Source organism: Meles meles, chromosome X (assembly GCF_922984935.1).
Source record: "Meles meles chromosome X, mMelMel3.1 paternal haplotype, whole genome shotgun sequence".
Classification (NCBI taxonomy): Eukaryota; Metazoa; Chordata; class Mammalia; order Carnivora; family Mustelidae; genus Meles; species Meles meles.
In genome coordinates this window covers 3,724,315-3,740,403 of record NC_060087.1, presented here as the reverse complement: position 1 = coordinate 3,740,403, position 16,089 = coordinate 3,724,315, and the positions used below count along the sequence as shown (strand labels likewise).

The following is a 16,089-nucleotide window of genomic DNA, read 5'->3' as shown; positions in this document are numbered from 1 at the left end:
CATCTTTTTGGTAAAAGGTGATTTCATACATAGTATCTCACTTAAACATCCCCAGAAAACCACAAAAGTCTGATTTTAAATCATTCTTTGACGGGCGTAATCTCTCAGATTCATAGAATAGGACCCACTTTCCAATATGTCAAAGCTAGCAAGGGTAGACACTTAAAATGAAAGCAAGTAACCTGACTCAGTATCCATCACCTTCCCCTTTATTGTCCCCCTTCCCCGCCTACCCCCCCCCATCCGCCATAAGTTTCTCTCCCAAAATTTGGGAGGAATCCCTAATTCCAACGCAGCAAATACCGACTGCAGGCTGGATGCCTCCGTCGGCCGTCTAGGCGCAGAAGGCATAGTGATGATGTCCTCTGGGTAGGGGACATCCCCTTTTTCCTTCAATAAATACATTTCCTTCCATAAAGACATCCTTCCATAGATATATCCTGTGAAATGATTTTAGGAAAAGCAAGCCCTGATTTACAGCTTCTTGCATGTTGAGTCCTTGTGTTAGCTCCCATCACGATGACACCAGCAAGTCCCTCCTTCTACCTTCTCCATTTGACGGATGCAGAGACAGAGGCAGAACACTTAAATCCACACCTAAGGTCATGTGCAGCTTGAGCCCCAGCAATGTGGTTTTAGCATCTGCGTTCATACAGCGTCCCCTGACTTATCGGTTAGAGACCTCAGACCCGGCCCATGCAGAGCCGGCTCCCTCCAAGCCAAGGATACATACCAGGTCCTACCCGCAAACTTGAAGTTGGCCGGGGAAGCATTAACTGGACCCTGGAAGCAGGGCTGAGGTGTTGAACTATAACTGGCCAAATCCTAACAACCTCTCCCAGTGCTGTATTCATCCCAAACATGACTGTATCAGAAAAGAAGCAAACGAAAGGTATGGACCTATCACCTGGGCATCAGGGAGGCTCTGTCCTTTACAGACCTTCCATTGCAATTTGATGCAAAAAAAAAAAAAAAAAAAAAAAAGATACTGTTGCTTCTGGTGTAACCACACCACCACCCTGCACAGTAACATATTTGTCAGCCCGACCGCAGGGCTCCTCTCTGCCAGCCTCCTTGCGGTGCAAACCCTCCAAGAGTTAAAGATGTTTGCAAATACTGTAGCGTGTTTGGGGTGGAGGAGAGCAGAACCGCCCCGGCAGCAGCCAGCTTTGTTCCGCGCCCCAGTGGCATGGTGGCCCCGCGTGACGCGCTCACCTGTTTCGCCACCCTGGCCCCGGGGATCTCTGTTACAGCTGGTTTGCACTGGGATTAGCTGCTCTTTGCATTAGCTCGTAGCGGTGGATGTGGTTTCTGTAGTGATGGGACCCAGTGCGGAGATCCATTGGCTGCTGGCTTTGTAAATTTCATTCAGTTTGGTCCAATAGCAGAGGGGGACCGCGGAGACATCAGGAGCTCTCTCTCCAGTCTCCCCTCTCCCTGGCAGACCCGTCTCTGTCTCTCCGCACAGAGCTCTCATTCAGACCCCGCTCTGCCCTTCCTGCTCCCACTGGGTGGCTTTTTCCTCCTCTTGGGGGCCGACACAACGAATTTCCTCCCAACGGCCGCGTCGGTGGTCCCCACATTCCTCTGGAGGAGCAGATCTAGGGAAGGGGGGGGGATTGGAAAAAGCACAGACTCCCGGACTCAACACAGCCTTCCTGAATGCTACCCGCCGTCAGGGTTCCCTAGAAAAATCTGGATGTGTGGAAAACAGCCGTTCCGGCCAATGCAGCTCTTCCGCGACTAAGGTAGGTGCCGTGTTAACATGGGTCTCTGGGTTACGGATGTATTTTCCAAGCCTTTTCAACCCTGGGACGTGTGTGTGCGCCCCAGCCGGAGCCTCCCCAAAGGCGCTCGAGCTCCACTTCCTCCAGGCCTTTTCTTGCATTTTATTTTGGAAATTCGGACAAGAAATCGCGCCCATCTGCCGCTCCATTTCTGAGGTGTGGGTGGGAGTGTGGACGGATATGGGGGGCCCGTCCTGTGCCAGCTTCATGCACAGATCCACACTAACATTGCATTTTAATTTTTTTTTCCTTTTTATCCTTTTGACTTAAAAAAAAAAATTGGGACCCCCGGGGCTTTGGAAGTATTTTGCTGCAATCAGCTGTTTGAACGGCCTTGGGGCCGTGTGTGATGTGTTTACAAAGTAGCGCTGTCTTACATACAAATAAACAGAAGAGTGTGGCGGGGAGAGGAGGAAAAAAAAATTTATCTGCAGTAGAGGGAGAACAGGAGCAAAGCGTCAGTTCTCTGCAAACCGGGACTGGAGATGAAGACAGGACTACTTCTGGAGACTGTGAGCAGCCACGAGCTTTTTTGCCCCCCCCCCCCCTTTTCTCTCTCTCTCTCTTTTTCCCCCCCTCCTCCTTCTTTAAGTAGACTGTCAGCTACCAGCTCCCGGGCTGCTTTTTTTGGGTTAACCAGAGAGGAAGAAAGGAAAACAGGCTTGGCCGGGGTTGTATTAAGCGATTTTTTTTTTCCCTCCTCCATCCTCTGCCGGCCTCGTAGAAGATGACGGCTGATGTGATGCACGAAATAACGCACGTGATTGATTAGGACCTGGCTGGGCTTTGCTGGGGAGCGACCCGGGCGCGCCGGAGACCCCGGGTGGAAACCAAATGACGGCAGCTTCGAGCGGGTTCTGCAAAGCCGGGGCGCGGGCTCCAGGCCCCCCTTTTCCCGTGCGTGTGGGTAGGGGGGAGGCAAGCGGCGGAAAGGGGGGGGGGGTGGCGGCGGCGGTGTTTTCCTGTTTCGGGAGCCTTTGGGTCTGGCCTGGACCTTTTCGGGGGGCACGCAGCTGCCTTGCGAGCAGCATCCCCGCGCCGCCTGCGTGTCTGCAGGACCACAAAAGTTGGTCGCTGCGGGAACGTGCGCCCGGCGCCCTAGCGGGGTCTCAGGGGGATGCCGACCCCCAGAGAAGCCGGCTCCCGGGAGCAGAGCTCGCGGGGCGCACGGCCGGCGGGTCCCCTGGCCTACGCTGGAGGTAGGGGTCTGGAGGTAGGAGTCGGTTCCTATATGTGGACCCCCCCCTTGGCCTCGGGGAACCTAGCAGAAACCCCCATCCCAAAGCTCTCGGCCGTCCCGCGCTGCACATTCCCTCCTGCCCCCCAACCCCCGGCTTCCGCGGCCGATTTCTGCCCCCCCACTCCAATCCCGCGCGGCTCGGCCTGGCCCCCCTCCTACTCCAGTGGGCAGAGCTGGTCGCGAAGATCCGGCTCCCGGCGGCCCGAGGCGGGGGCGGGTGCACAACGGGGAGTGGGCGCGGGGTTGCGAGACCCCGAAGGCAGCCGGCGAACTTGAGTCCCGCCCCCTCCCCCAGGCCGCGGCGGCGCCCCTCCGCCTGCGCCCGCACCCGCGTGGCCCGACCTGCGGCCGTGCGGGCGGGGGCGGGAAGGGGCAACGTGTCGCGCGGCTGCAGACCCTGCGCCGGGGCGGGGGCGCGGGCGCGGGCGGGGTGGGGGACCGCGGGCTGGCAGTGGTGGGGGCAGGGCCCAGCTCCCCGGCCGCGCGGCCGACCCCTCGGCTGTCCCCTCCCCCGCCCGCTCTCCCGGACGCCCGCCGCCTGCCTGGGCGCGCTCGCCCGTCTGCCTGCTGGACGCCCCCCGCCTCCCCGCGCGCGCCCCCCACCCTGCCCTGGCTCCCTCGGCCCGGAGAGGGCGCGCGGGCTCGGAGTGCTGGGCGCGGGTCTCGCGGGCCGGCGCCGGGGTCCGCGCGTGGGGGTCGGGCCCCGTGCGGCGCGCAGCCCTGGGCCCGGGCGCACCACTCCGGCGCCTGCTCGCCGCCAGACACAGCGCCCTTTCTTCCGGGGGCGGGGGCGGGGGCGCCCGGAGCTCCGCACCCCCGGCCCGGGGGACCACCTGGGAGCCCGCGTCCGGCCGGGAAGGCGCGGGGCACGGCCTCTGCGACCCCCCGCCCTGCCCCAGCAAAGCCTCGCTGCCTTTATTTTATGCATTATTTTTGGCTGCGGCTTGCGCTCGCTCGGACTCCTTGTGCTGAACCGGCCCGCAGGTGTGCGTCTGTGTGTTGTCGGAGCCGCGGGGCTGCTCTTTCGGGGCGGGCTGGGGAGGGGGCGCCGGAAGCCGCGTTGGGGGCCCGGGGGGAGGGGAGCTGGTGGGGGGGAGGGGACGGCCCCCGCGGAGGGTCCCGGCCGCAGCTCGGGTCAGGAGCCTGGGGCGCGCGGAGCGCCCGAACCCGAGCGCGCCGGTGAGTGTGGGGCGAGCGGGCACCGCGGATCCCAGTCTCGCTTTTGGACCCAACTTAAGAAATGTGGGGTGAGGGCTGCTGGGTGGGGGTTATTAAACCTAGCAGGTGCTGTCCTTGCGAGCAGAATCCACAAGGTGGTGGTATGGATTCTGCTTGGGATTTGGCCCCCCCCCGCCCCATTTGGTCAATGGGGGGGGGGGGTGGGACGGTTTTAGGTGCTCATAGCCTATGCTTTGGGAAGGGATCTATGGCTTCGGCATCAAGGGCGCGTTGCCTTAACTGCCTTCTAGTGAGAGGTGGGGCGAGCTAGGGCTATGCCCAGAGTCAGCACTTAGCAGGATTTCAGGAACGCAGAAAAGGAAAAAAAAAAAAAAAAGGGGTAAAAGAAGGCAAGAAAAAGTTTAGGGAGACCTAGTTATCCTGATGCAGAATTTGCAGCCCGTGTGGGCGTTCCGCAGGCAACACACAGGGGCCAGCTGAAGCCCGGGTGGGGAGGGACGTCCTGCAGCCAGAAATTCAAGGTCCAGGAGAGAAACAGATCCGACTTCCCATCAGAACAAAGCAACCTCAGCCGCTCACACGGCTCCCCGGTGGGAAGGGACAGGCTCACCGGCTTCCTAGAGGGTGGCAGAACGCAGAGAAATGAGCACATTGCACCGAAATCTGCACTTTTGTGGGGGCGGTGGGGAAGGGAGGGGAGAGAGTACAGAAGTATTACGTGCCTTGAGTTGTCAGTGGGAAGAGGTTAACAGGAAGCGTGAAAAAAATCTCAGGATAGGTTTCCCTGTGTGCACGGAATACAAGAGACACCGTTAATAGTACATGGGTGCATCCATGCCTTATTTCCCGAAAGAAAAAAAAATTCTGGATTTTGTATTTGTTTTTGTCCCCATATGGGGAACCTAAGAATTTCACCGGGGGGGGGGGGGGGGCGTAGGGAAGGCTCTGCAACTATGTATTTTTTTTTTTCCAGATTAGACTTCCAGAATTGTGTTATCCAAGGAAATGCTATATATATATGGCCACATATATATATGGCTTAAATGTATGGCATAAATTTGTAGCTATGGCAGGTTTCAAGAGTAGCATCTTGGCGTAGAAGAAAATGATCAGGACCAGTTGTAGCAAGTGGAAAATTACTTCATCAGTTTAAATCACTGAATTCAAATGAGAGGATTGTGTTCTTTGGGGGAAACCGGGATGATTTGGAGCAGGAATTGAATGATAATTGTATTTTCATAATAATAGCTGTGATCCGAGGCCGGCTTTAAGGTGTTTTGACCTGTTTTTCTGGGGTAAAGGAATGGTTCCCTTCCTTTGTATTTTTTTTTTCTTCTTCAACAAATAATGCTGAATGTATGTTTGGTCTTCAATGCTGCAGTCCAGCCCATTTTGAGCAAATCTAAGAATAGAAAAGATACTTGATTCGTAACTGATTGCCCCAGGAGGCGGATAAGGCAGGTACAGAGCTGTTGCTAAATTTGCAAGTGAATGAACTTGAGGATTGTGGCAAGTTCTTTTTTTTTTTTCTTTTCCTTTTGGCATGGAATGTGTAGACTAATGATAAGTATATGGGGGTTTCTCTTTATTTCTGAACTTGGCCTTTTCATTTGGGTGTCTTTGTAGTAATCTGTGGAAAGCTTCTGGTCTCGGCACCAGGGGTAGCGTGCTTACTGGCTAAGCCTGTTACATTGCTTTCAGAATGTGCAAGGGTCTTTTTCAGAACTCTTTAGAATATGGTCCCTCTTATGCCCCGACCACAGGGAGGGGAAGAAAAAGAAAAGGCTGGAGATGGTTTTTACAAAAGTAAACATTCAAGTGCATGGGAATTTGGCTTCTGTTTCAGAGTCTGTGGTTTGAACTAGAGCTCCGTAGTGGAAACATTGAGTATTGGCAGATCAGGATGAGGACGGCAACTTGTTGATGGAATGTATCTTACTCCAATGACGTTTCAAGATAAACATATTTGACGTCCCTAAATCCTCACCCGGCAGATAGGCTTCTCCGGCTAAAGTAGACTTAAATCCCAAACATGGGGAGAGCTGATTTCAGTATGTTGATTTTAACTGTAAGGAACATTTTTTCTTTTCTTTTCCTTTTTTTTTGGGGGGGGGGTATATAAACCACTCTGTGTTTCTTTCTGTAATGTTTTCCACCTTAACAATAGATGTTATATTTCCCAATGAGAAAAATACGTTCAGGGGTTAGTTTAAACAAGTCGCATCATTTTTTTTGAGAAGACACTTCATGTTCTACTTAATTACGTTAAATAATAATAATGATCTGAAGACAGACTGTGCTTTCTGTGCGGTAACAAGGGATTTCTTAAACTCGCCGGCTACCAGTTTCCGATGCCATGGACAGCGTTTGCCCATTCATGGGCCATTCCCTCCACGAATGTTTTCCGTTTTTGTCATTTTTTCCTAAACAACCTACACGGGGCTTTTCAAAGCCTCCACTGTTCTTTGCTTTGTGAATGGCAGGATGGGCAGCCCTCCTTTTTCTCGGGGAGGACGGAGGAGCAGAAATGAGCAGGGCGTAGAAATCAAGGCCTACAGGTTGGCCATTTCGCCAGTGCCTGCCTTTGCACAGACCTGTAGGCCAAGCTTTTCTCTCTGCAGTGGTGACAACTCAACAAAGGTAAAAGGCTCCTAAAATCACAGCAATGGAAGGCTGGTCGCGGGGCACAGCCCGTCCATCCAGGGCTCCCTTCAAACTCCAGTCACTGAGTGTTGAGTTCCCTGGTCAGGTGTGTGCCTGCCTGAGCTCTACGTGCCCGTGCAAATTGGCCAGTTTCCAGAACGGTCCTTGTATCTCGCCCAACCCTCCCTTTCTCCCAAAAGTGGTACCTTAAGGAAAAAAAAAAAACAAACCCCAATGAACGTAACCTACACAGTAAGATGATGTTGTAGTGAACCGATTCCCAAGCGCAGAAAGCGTCATCTTTGCATCATCTAGAGAGAAAATGAGGAAGCATGAAGCCTAAAACCTCCTTGGAATCAGTCTCCGGACACAGATCTTTATTCGGGGTACTGCTAATGAAATGGCATGTGCTTTCACAGGTGTGTGGAAATGTGTGGAAACCATCCAGGGTTTTGTTTGGGTGGCTTTCTTTAAGATGAATGTTCTATAAATAGGGATTTGCTACAGTAACCCTGTGCTATTTTGGGATGACAGTGGGACCTTCTCGGTTCTGCCTGTTCATGGTGCTGAGCCTTCTGGTTTGGAAAGGCCAGTTTCTCATGGCATGATGAGACCCCGGGTCTGGAAGTTATCATTCCAGGTGTATGTTTAGATTTTATGTTACTGGGGTAGGAACACGGGAGCTGAGGTCTGGCCTCTTAGCAAACTTTCCAGCGAACGGCACCGTATTGCTAACACTGGGTAAGAAGTTGTGTCGCTCAGGTCTCGAATTTGCTTATCTGGCTTAGCTAAGGGATTACACCCATTGATTCCTAAAGCCCCTTTCTCGGTCTCCCCAGCCCCCGGCAAGCACCATTCCCCTCTATGAATCTTGGAGTTTGAGTAAGTTCCACACCTGCAGGCATTAGCTAGCTGCTCCTCTAGGCGCCATTGCCTTTTTTCTTTCTGTTGGTTGTGCCATCGTGTCCCCTCCCCCCTGCCCCCATGTGCCCCCCTACGGAAGGGCAAAGGATACAAATGTTGCAAATTTTGCAAAGTGCCCCCTCTTTGAAGCATGGACCTTGGCCTGCTCTCTTTGGACCATAAAAACAAATGACTTGGTTAGTTTGAAGTCTCATTCCTTGCTGGGGTTTTGGACCCTTTTAACAAAGAACCACGGTTACTGACCCTGAGTGGCGCTGACTGGAAACCACACTGAGAAGGCCTTTTGCAAAGTGTGGCAAAGGTCTCTTGCTCTGTTCCCGTCGCCCTGATGGGATTTGCTCTCCGTGTCACTTTCCTTGTTTCGCATTTCAGCATCACCAAGGCTTGGTTCACAGCTGAGGCAGGGACGAGGATTGCATTCCTTGGCTGGTCTGAAGGAATGTGGTAATGATTGAAACGTGTGTGTTTACCTACACACGGACGCTCAGATGCACAAATGTAACCAAGACCTATTTTCCTTTCTTTCTTTTTTTAAAGACTTACTTATTTGAAAGACAGAGGCAGAGAGGGAGAAGCAGACTCCTCACTGAGCAGGGAGCTTGATGGGATGTGGGGCTCCATCCCAGGACCCTGAGATCATGACCTGAGCTGAAGGCAGATGCTTAATCAACTGATCCCCCAGGTGCCGCAACTAGGAGCAGTTTCTTGCATAAAATAATGTTATTAGCAAACTATATCTAGAAACCTTGCATCATTTAGCAAGCCAAATTCCATGTAAATACATATACAATTACCAGTGTATAAGATTACATTTATATGCACTCCTAATTGTACTTGTGCGTTATCCATTTATAAACTTGTTTTTACATGCAATTTAGGTAATTGATGGAGAAAGCTTTCATCATTTAAACTTGGTATATTTCGTGATTCATTGGAAAGCTTTTATACATCTCTGTTTTAGCTTTTAGGTATCTCGATGAATGAATTCATTTAGATAATATATATATACACACAATTATGTATTGTATAGTTTTTTGTAAATATACAGCCTACAGAATAAATTGCTGTATCCAAAATACTGTAAGCATTAAACATCAAAAGTACCCTAAACATAGAGTACCTTGGTAGATCTTGGGAGATAGACAGTCCTGCATTTTCCAGAAGAAAGTATTGTATGTGGCGAGTGCATTTCCACGCTGGTCTCCAGTATCGACGTAGAATGGTGCACAGAAACTACAGATTGGAAAATCGGTTACCCACACGTGATGGCACGCATATTGTAGTACTCAGGGAAATGTAATGAATTCACATTTCGTGTGCTTTCGTGAACCGCTTGGGACCTCTTCTGTCCGTGGGACCCTGTGGCTAGCCGTGGATCTTTCCTGCCTGTATAGGCAACTCGTGCTTTTCTCCAAAAAGACTGTGACCACCTGAAACTAATTGTGTGTCAATGACACTCCAAAAAAAAAAAAAAAACCATACGAAAAGGATGGAGACTATCTGATGTTATGTGGCCACCAGGCAGGCATGACAACACAAGGATGACCATGAACACAAGGGCCATGGTGGCCAAGGCTCTCAGTCTGTGTAGCCCTCTGCCCACCGTGTGATGGGTTCTGTTGACTCATTCTCTTGGTGGCTTTGCTCAACATGAAAAACCAATATGGTGGACTCAGGACTGGAGCTCCTTGGCCCTGGCAGGAAAGAAATCGCATGACTAAGGTATTTCTGTGTTTTTCTGGAAACTAGCTTCTTTCTGCACTAGAGCTCTGGTCTTTGGGTTTGCTCTTCCCCTCTTTCCTGGAGCTCTTGGGTGGAACGTGTACTACGTGCCAGTTGCAGGCTGGGGCAGAAGTTCAGGGCTGGTAGTAAAGAGAAGGGTTTGGAATATGCCAGAACTCTCAGATGTGCTCATAAGAACATGGTTAAGGTCTTTGGCTCATGCATGTGTCTCCTGTCCTGTTTTGGTTGTGTAGCATGGGTTCTCCCCGTCTCTCCCTGCCTTCCCCTTGCTTCCGAGCTGTCTCCCGTTTTTGAGGAGTGATGAGGTCTCATTGCTCCTCACCGGGCTGAAGGAATCACAGACGTAACTAGATAAGATGCAGAGATTCCCATCGTCAGGAGGCGGTAGCCAATCACCACCGCGAAGAGCTCCCACGACGATCTGGAGGAAATCCTCACATGCCCTGTGTGTTTGGCTGGTTCTCTTTCTCAAAGCTGTCAAACCCCGTACTTGAAAAACACTGGTTTTCATTTTGGCAAATCTGTGAGTAAATACAGGCATAAAGCGGATGACTTTGACTCTGTCAAGAAGGGCGCGCCCGGGAGACACTTTTGGGTGTGCTGGTTGCGTGAGCCCTCAGGGGTGGACGTGTTCTTGCTGATCCCAGCCGTTTCCTGGCGGTCGTTATGAAAATCCATGCGAGGCGATAGTGAGCTCGGTCCGCAGTCCCAAAGCCTGACCAGCACCTGGATTCCCACTGTCCTTGATCCTCAGAGAATGAAAACTCACAGATAGTTGTCTCATTCTCGGCCATCTTGGTGGAATCTCTCTCTCTCTTTTTTAAAGATTTTATTTATTTGACAGACAGAGATCACAAGTAGGCAGACAGGCAGGCAGAGAGAGAGGAGGGAAACAGGCTTCTGACTGAGCAGAGAGCCTGATGCGGGGCTCGATCCCAGGACACCGAGATCATCACGGAACTGTGCTGAGTATCCTTGTATTTTATATATATACACACACACACATATATATAAATATATAAAGATTTTATTTATTTATTTGACAGATAGAGATGACAAGTAGGCAGAGAAGCAGGCAGAGAAAGAGGCGGAATCAGGCTTCCCGCTGAGCAGAGAGCCCGATGTAGGACTTGATCCCAGGACCCTGAGATCATGACCTGAGCCGAAGGCAGAGGCCTTAAACCACTGAGCCATCCAGGCGCCCCAATATTTTACCGACAGAGCAGAGAGAGGAACTGAGAGAGTGTGAGATTCCTTGAGAGTGGTTTCCTTGCCAGGGTCATCTGCAGGTATCAACTGGGTATTCCTTTTTCCTGGCCATTACATTTATTTATTCAATATCTGTTGAAGGCTAAGAAGTAGCCATATAAAGAAGACCACATTGTTTATTTTTTGTTTATTATCCACATGACAATCTATACAACAATGCCATTTTGCCCCTGTATCATAGATATTAAAAAAAATTGTGGGGTGGGTAGAAACAATACAACATGAACTTATGATTAGGAACAAAAAAGTTTTATATCAGAATCTCCCTTCCTGTGTGTGTGTGTGTGTGTGTGTGTGTGTGAATGTTTTTTTTTTTTTTCCATTTTATTTTGTGTGAATGTTTTTATGGGTTTCATCTCTCATGTCCTAAGTTCCCGGTTAAGGAAAACAACGTCTTAATTCAGTGCTGATCAATCTGGCTTAAATAATGCCTTCATTAAATAAATAAATTAATTGAATAAATTAAATAAATCATGGCTTCATTCAATGCCGATAAGTAGTTAAAGGCAAAATCGCCAGGGCCGTAGAGCTTCGATGTTAGCAGTCAGGTTCATTTTTCTAGTTTTCAGAAGACGATGGTAACAGTTTACCTGCTTGAACAGGACAAAGTCCTAGAGGAGGACAGACAGGTGAAGATGTTCCAGACGGGGTAGGGAGGTGACCTAGAGCCTTGGGGAAAAGAAGCCTGCCTGGCCTAAGGGACACCAGGGTGACACACACTTATATATAAATATATATATACACATAAATACATATATGTATATGTGTGTATATATATATATATAAAACCACACACCTGTGAGCTCCTTCATTGCAGAGAGCTTGTACCGTTAGGATCCTACCACAGAGAATGATTTGGAATCCATGCCCGTTAGAGAACTACAATCAGTGAAAAGTAGACATTTGCAGAAACAGTACAAACATACAAAAAACAAAAGAAAACAAACACCAAAAAATGCCCCCCTCACGCCAGCATCTTTCTTTCTGCTCGACTTGGTCTCAGCCCCGACTTCAGGGAAAGCCGCTGAAACGTATCCCAGCAGGGGACGCGGGAGAAAATAGTTCTGTCCGAGGGTAAGGGTGACGTTCACCCAGGAAGAAAGTCTAAGTTACATGGAAATTAAGTAATCGTTAAATGCTCAGGGGCGCCTGGGTGGCTCAGTCAGGGAAGCATCTGCGTTGTGCTTGGGTCATGGTCTCAGGGTCCTGGGATCGAGCCGTCTGCTCACTGGGGACTCTGCTCATGTTCTCCCTTCCCACTCACGTGCACTCTCTCTCTCGCCAATAAATACATAAAAAATCTTTAAAAATTAGCTAAATGTGCAGAGAAATAAAGTACAGTGGTTCGTGCTCATCCCTGGGTTCCAGTCACCCCTGACCCTCTTATCGGGGTCCCTGTGGGGAGGAGGAAGCAGGTGCGTCTCCTGCTGACCTAGCTCCCTCCTGGCCCACTCTGCCAGGCCACAGCACCTGCATGCCCCCTTCGCCTCCCCCCTGTAGGCATCGTATCCTCTCACTGCATCGTGCAGGGGAGGGTGAGTACAGGCCACGAAGATGTCTTCAGAGACAGACCAGACTCGCATCACTTTTGTTGACTGTAGGATTACACCTGTTCTACTGTATCCGGAGTTGCTCTGACTCTCTTACTGCATCTGATGATAAATTAAATGTGATTGTACCAATGTTGGCTGCGATATTGGGGATCCGTACGATTTACAATTGCATGCGCCCACGAGGAGGTCCTGAATCATATCCCCCACAGATGGGGGGACGAACCCCTGGTTAAAGCAGGGATGCTAAAATGGCAGAGCAGAAAGTGGGAGCAACCTGACTTTGTTATAGCATGAAACAAGCCAACCTCCGTGGAAGGAGGGCTCGGTGGGTGAATTGTAGACTGTGCAAAAACAGGCAACAAGGTTATTATGAAACAACCAAACGGGGGGCACCTGGGTGGCTCCGTTGAGCGTCCGACGTTTGGTTTTGGCTCAGGTTGTGGACCCAGAGTCGTGAGATCGAGCCCTGCCTTGGGCTGCTGACTCAGCCTGGAGGCTGCTTCAGAATCTGTCTTCCTCTCTCACTCTCGCCAATCAATAAATATAATCTTAAAGACAAAAACCAAAACAAAAAATTAAAAACCTCCACACAGAAACCCTTAATAAATAAAACTGGAAGATACTTGTGATGCAATATGTCAGAAAAACACCATCTCAGTGAAACACTCCTGACCGTGTAGGTTCATAGTAGAAATGCAACCGTAGCGTATTCTGAGGAGGAAACAGCTCAAGTCCTTCCTCACTTAGACTTTGGGCAAAAGTGTTTGATGAGGATTCAGTCTGCCATGAGTGTTTCACGGATTACGTCTACCAGTTTGTGCCGTAATTATGTTGCCTGAAGGTTTTCTTGCGTGAATGACAAGAAAGACATACTGTAATGTACCAAATTTACACTAACTTGCATAAATAAGCATGTGTCTTAATTTCACAATAGAACGTCTCTGCATGTTTAATCCGGTCCCGTCCAAATTAACAAGAAATTGTTTAATTTTAGGTTTTTGTCGAGGGAGGGGTAGAAAAAAGCTCCCCGCTGAGCAGAGAGCCCGATGCAGGACTCGATCCCAGGACCCTGAGATCATGACCTGAGCCAAACGCAGATGCTTAATGGACTGAGCCACCCAGGTGCCTAGAAATTGTTTACTTCCATGACTGCCTAACATATGTACTGATATTTATATATATAATCTTTATTTTATATATATATTATATAAATATATAGCATTTTATGTTGGTTTTACATATATAAAATATACATAACATGCATACATATACATATAAAACCTACATGTATGCTGACACTTTATATTTTTATGTATCTTATTTATAGACATTTTTCCATTTTCTTAATCTTATGTATATTTTATATCATATATAAATATATAAATAGCAGCATACCTATGTAAATTCATAAATATACATCAGTATATATAATTTATGTCTATATAATTTAAGTAATAAATTCTATAAACACTCATATATATTTACTAAAGTGTATGATTTATTTTTATTGGGAAACCTATCTTTCTGAAGATTTTTAGAAATCATTTATTACTTTGAGAGAGAGCACGAGCAGGGGGAGGAGCGGAGGAGAAGCCGACTGCCCGCTGAGCAGGGAGCCCGATGCGGGGCTCGATCCCAGGACCCCCAGGTAATGACCTGAGCCGAAGGCAGACGCTTCACCCACTGAGCCCCGCAGGCGTCCCCTGATTTGTAAAAAGACAAAAGTACCTGCATTCTGTAATACTGTAACAGGCTCAGTAAAACTTGAAACATATTGGTTACACTGATAAACTTGGACTGTTACAAGTTTGTTGCTAAATCTTTCCAGGATCTCCCTGGACCTTCTCTGTGTTGCAAATGTAACATACGGAGCACCTGGGTGGCTCAGTGGGTTAAGCCTCTGCCTTCGGCTCAGGTCATGATCTCAGGGTCCTGGGATTGAGCCCCGTGTTGGGCTCTCTGCTCAATGGGGAGCCTGGTTTCCCCCTTCTCTCTCTCTCTGCCTGCCTCTCTGCCTACTTGTGATCTCTGTCTGTCAAATAAATAAAATCTTAAAAATGTAACTTAGAAGGGGAAGCAGTTGCAATGCTATATTTAAGCATCGTCTACCTCCCCTGCCCCCCAAATATGCTGCTTCATTCAGACAAAACACAGCCCAGCCTGTGCACCTGCGGGGCCTTCAGGGCATTCCCAGAGCGAGGCGTGGAGCCCTGGGCCGTTTTGTGTCACCTCCCCGGGCATCCCTGGGTCGTCAGGTGTTGAAACATGTCAGCGGCCCTGCTGTCCATGGTCTTGGTTTCCTCTGGTTTGTCTTCAACCGTGCTGGTTGGCAGCTTCCGCCTCGAGGAAGGACCCCGTAAACCACGTGTCCCTAATGGCGTTGGCAGCCCCCCTGGGGTGGGTGGTGCACAGGGCTCGTCCTGGCCCTGGCCGCTCCTGGGTCCTCACCTGGGCAGCTCACAAATGGGACCCAGCTGCCTCCCCTCCTTCCTCCCCTCCTCCTCCTCCACTCCACGAGCCTCCCTGATGGGCCTCGCAGGACGCACCGGCCTCTCTCGAATCCAGGACAGCGTTCACGTCCACACTGTGTAAGCTTTGTGCCTATTTCAGTTTTATGTATTACAATTTTTGGAGGGTCTGGACGGCAAGGTGCAAGGATTCTACAAGAGTACAGGTTTTTACCGACCTTCCGTTGGGGGAATACAAAAATCCGCCTGACTGGTGATCAAACTGATGATTAAACTGATGATTAAATTGCCTGCATCACACACAGCCTAGAGTTTGTTGGGCTCTTCAAGATGATATGAGGCAATAATTCATAATCACACGTTGTGAGGACTCTCATAAGAAACCCAACAAATGTATGTATTCCTTCATTTACGTGGAAAGAAACCCAGTCACATGGAGCTTCCGTGATTTTTCCCGGATGGCCCACAGCTGGTCAGTCCTATTTATTATATTGCATTTAAAGATTTTGTTTATTAGGGAGAGAGCGTGAGCAGACAGGAGGGGCAGGGGGAGAAGCAGACTCCCTGTTGAGCCATGAGCGTCAAGTGGGGCTCGGTCCCAGGAACCCAATATCACAACCTGAGCTGGAGGCAGACACTTAACCAGACCGTCACCGACCCAGACACCCAGGTGCTTCTGGTCAGTACTTTTAAAACAAAACACTGTTCACAAAAGGAAGGTGAAGAGCTTCGAATTTCGGGGTCTGACGCATTTCTGTTTGCCGATCAGCCTACACATTCATAGCACAAAGCACAGGAGGTCAGTTCCGAAACCTACTTTTTCTTTGCAGATTCACAAGGTGAATGATTTTGCAGAAAGGCTCTAGTGGAGATCTTCAGCTGGGGGGAGGGAGGGGAGGCAGAACAGGACCCCCAGTCCACAGGGGCTGGTCTGTGCATGTCTGTGCATGTCTTGTCTTTGCATGAGATGTGACTTTTTTTTTAATTGCCCTATGGTTAACATACAACGTTATCTTAGTTTCCGGTTTATGATATTGATTTGAAATGCTGTGTATTACTGACTCTCCCTGCGGGAAGGCTATTGACCTTTGTCACGTTTTTCCAAAGTAATTGACTTTTCCCTGGGCTCTAGGTTTCATTTCCGTAATTTCTTCTTCTTCCCCCCCCCCCCCGTGACTTATTTTTGTAATGAAGACGCTGCCCCTCTGAATCCCCTTCACCTGTTTCTCCTCCCTCCCTGCACGGCTCTCCCTCTGGAGACCGGCAGTTCTCTGGATTGGAGA

General features: G+C 49.6%; 1 protein-coding gene across 4 annotated transcripts in view; it reads left to right on the top strand.

Moving 5' to 3' along the window:
- The first annotated feature begins 1,407 nt into the window (after nt 1–1,407).
- Nucleotides 1,408–16,089, top strand: part of LOC123934352 (neuroligin-4, X-linked) — a 295,634-nt gene continuing 280,952 nt past the window's right edge. The window contains exon 1 of one of the 4 annotated variants that reach the window (XM_045994380.1): nt 1,408–1,748. The gene's annotated coding sequence lies outside the window, so the exon portion shown is untranslated. Of the gene's footprint in view, nt 1,749–2,280; nt 2,300–2,664; nt 2,685–16,089 lie in introns of those variants that run through there. The other 3 variants (XM_045994377.1, XM_045994378.1, XM_045994379.1) reach the window with 3 other exon arrangements.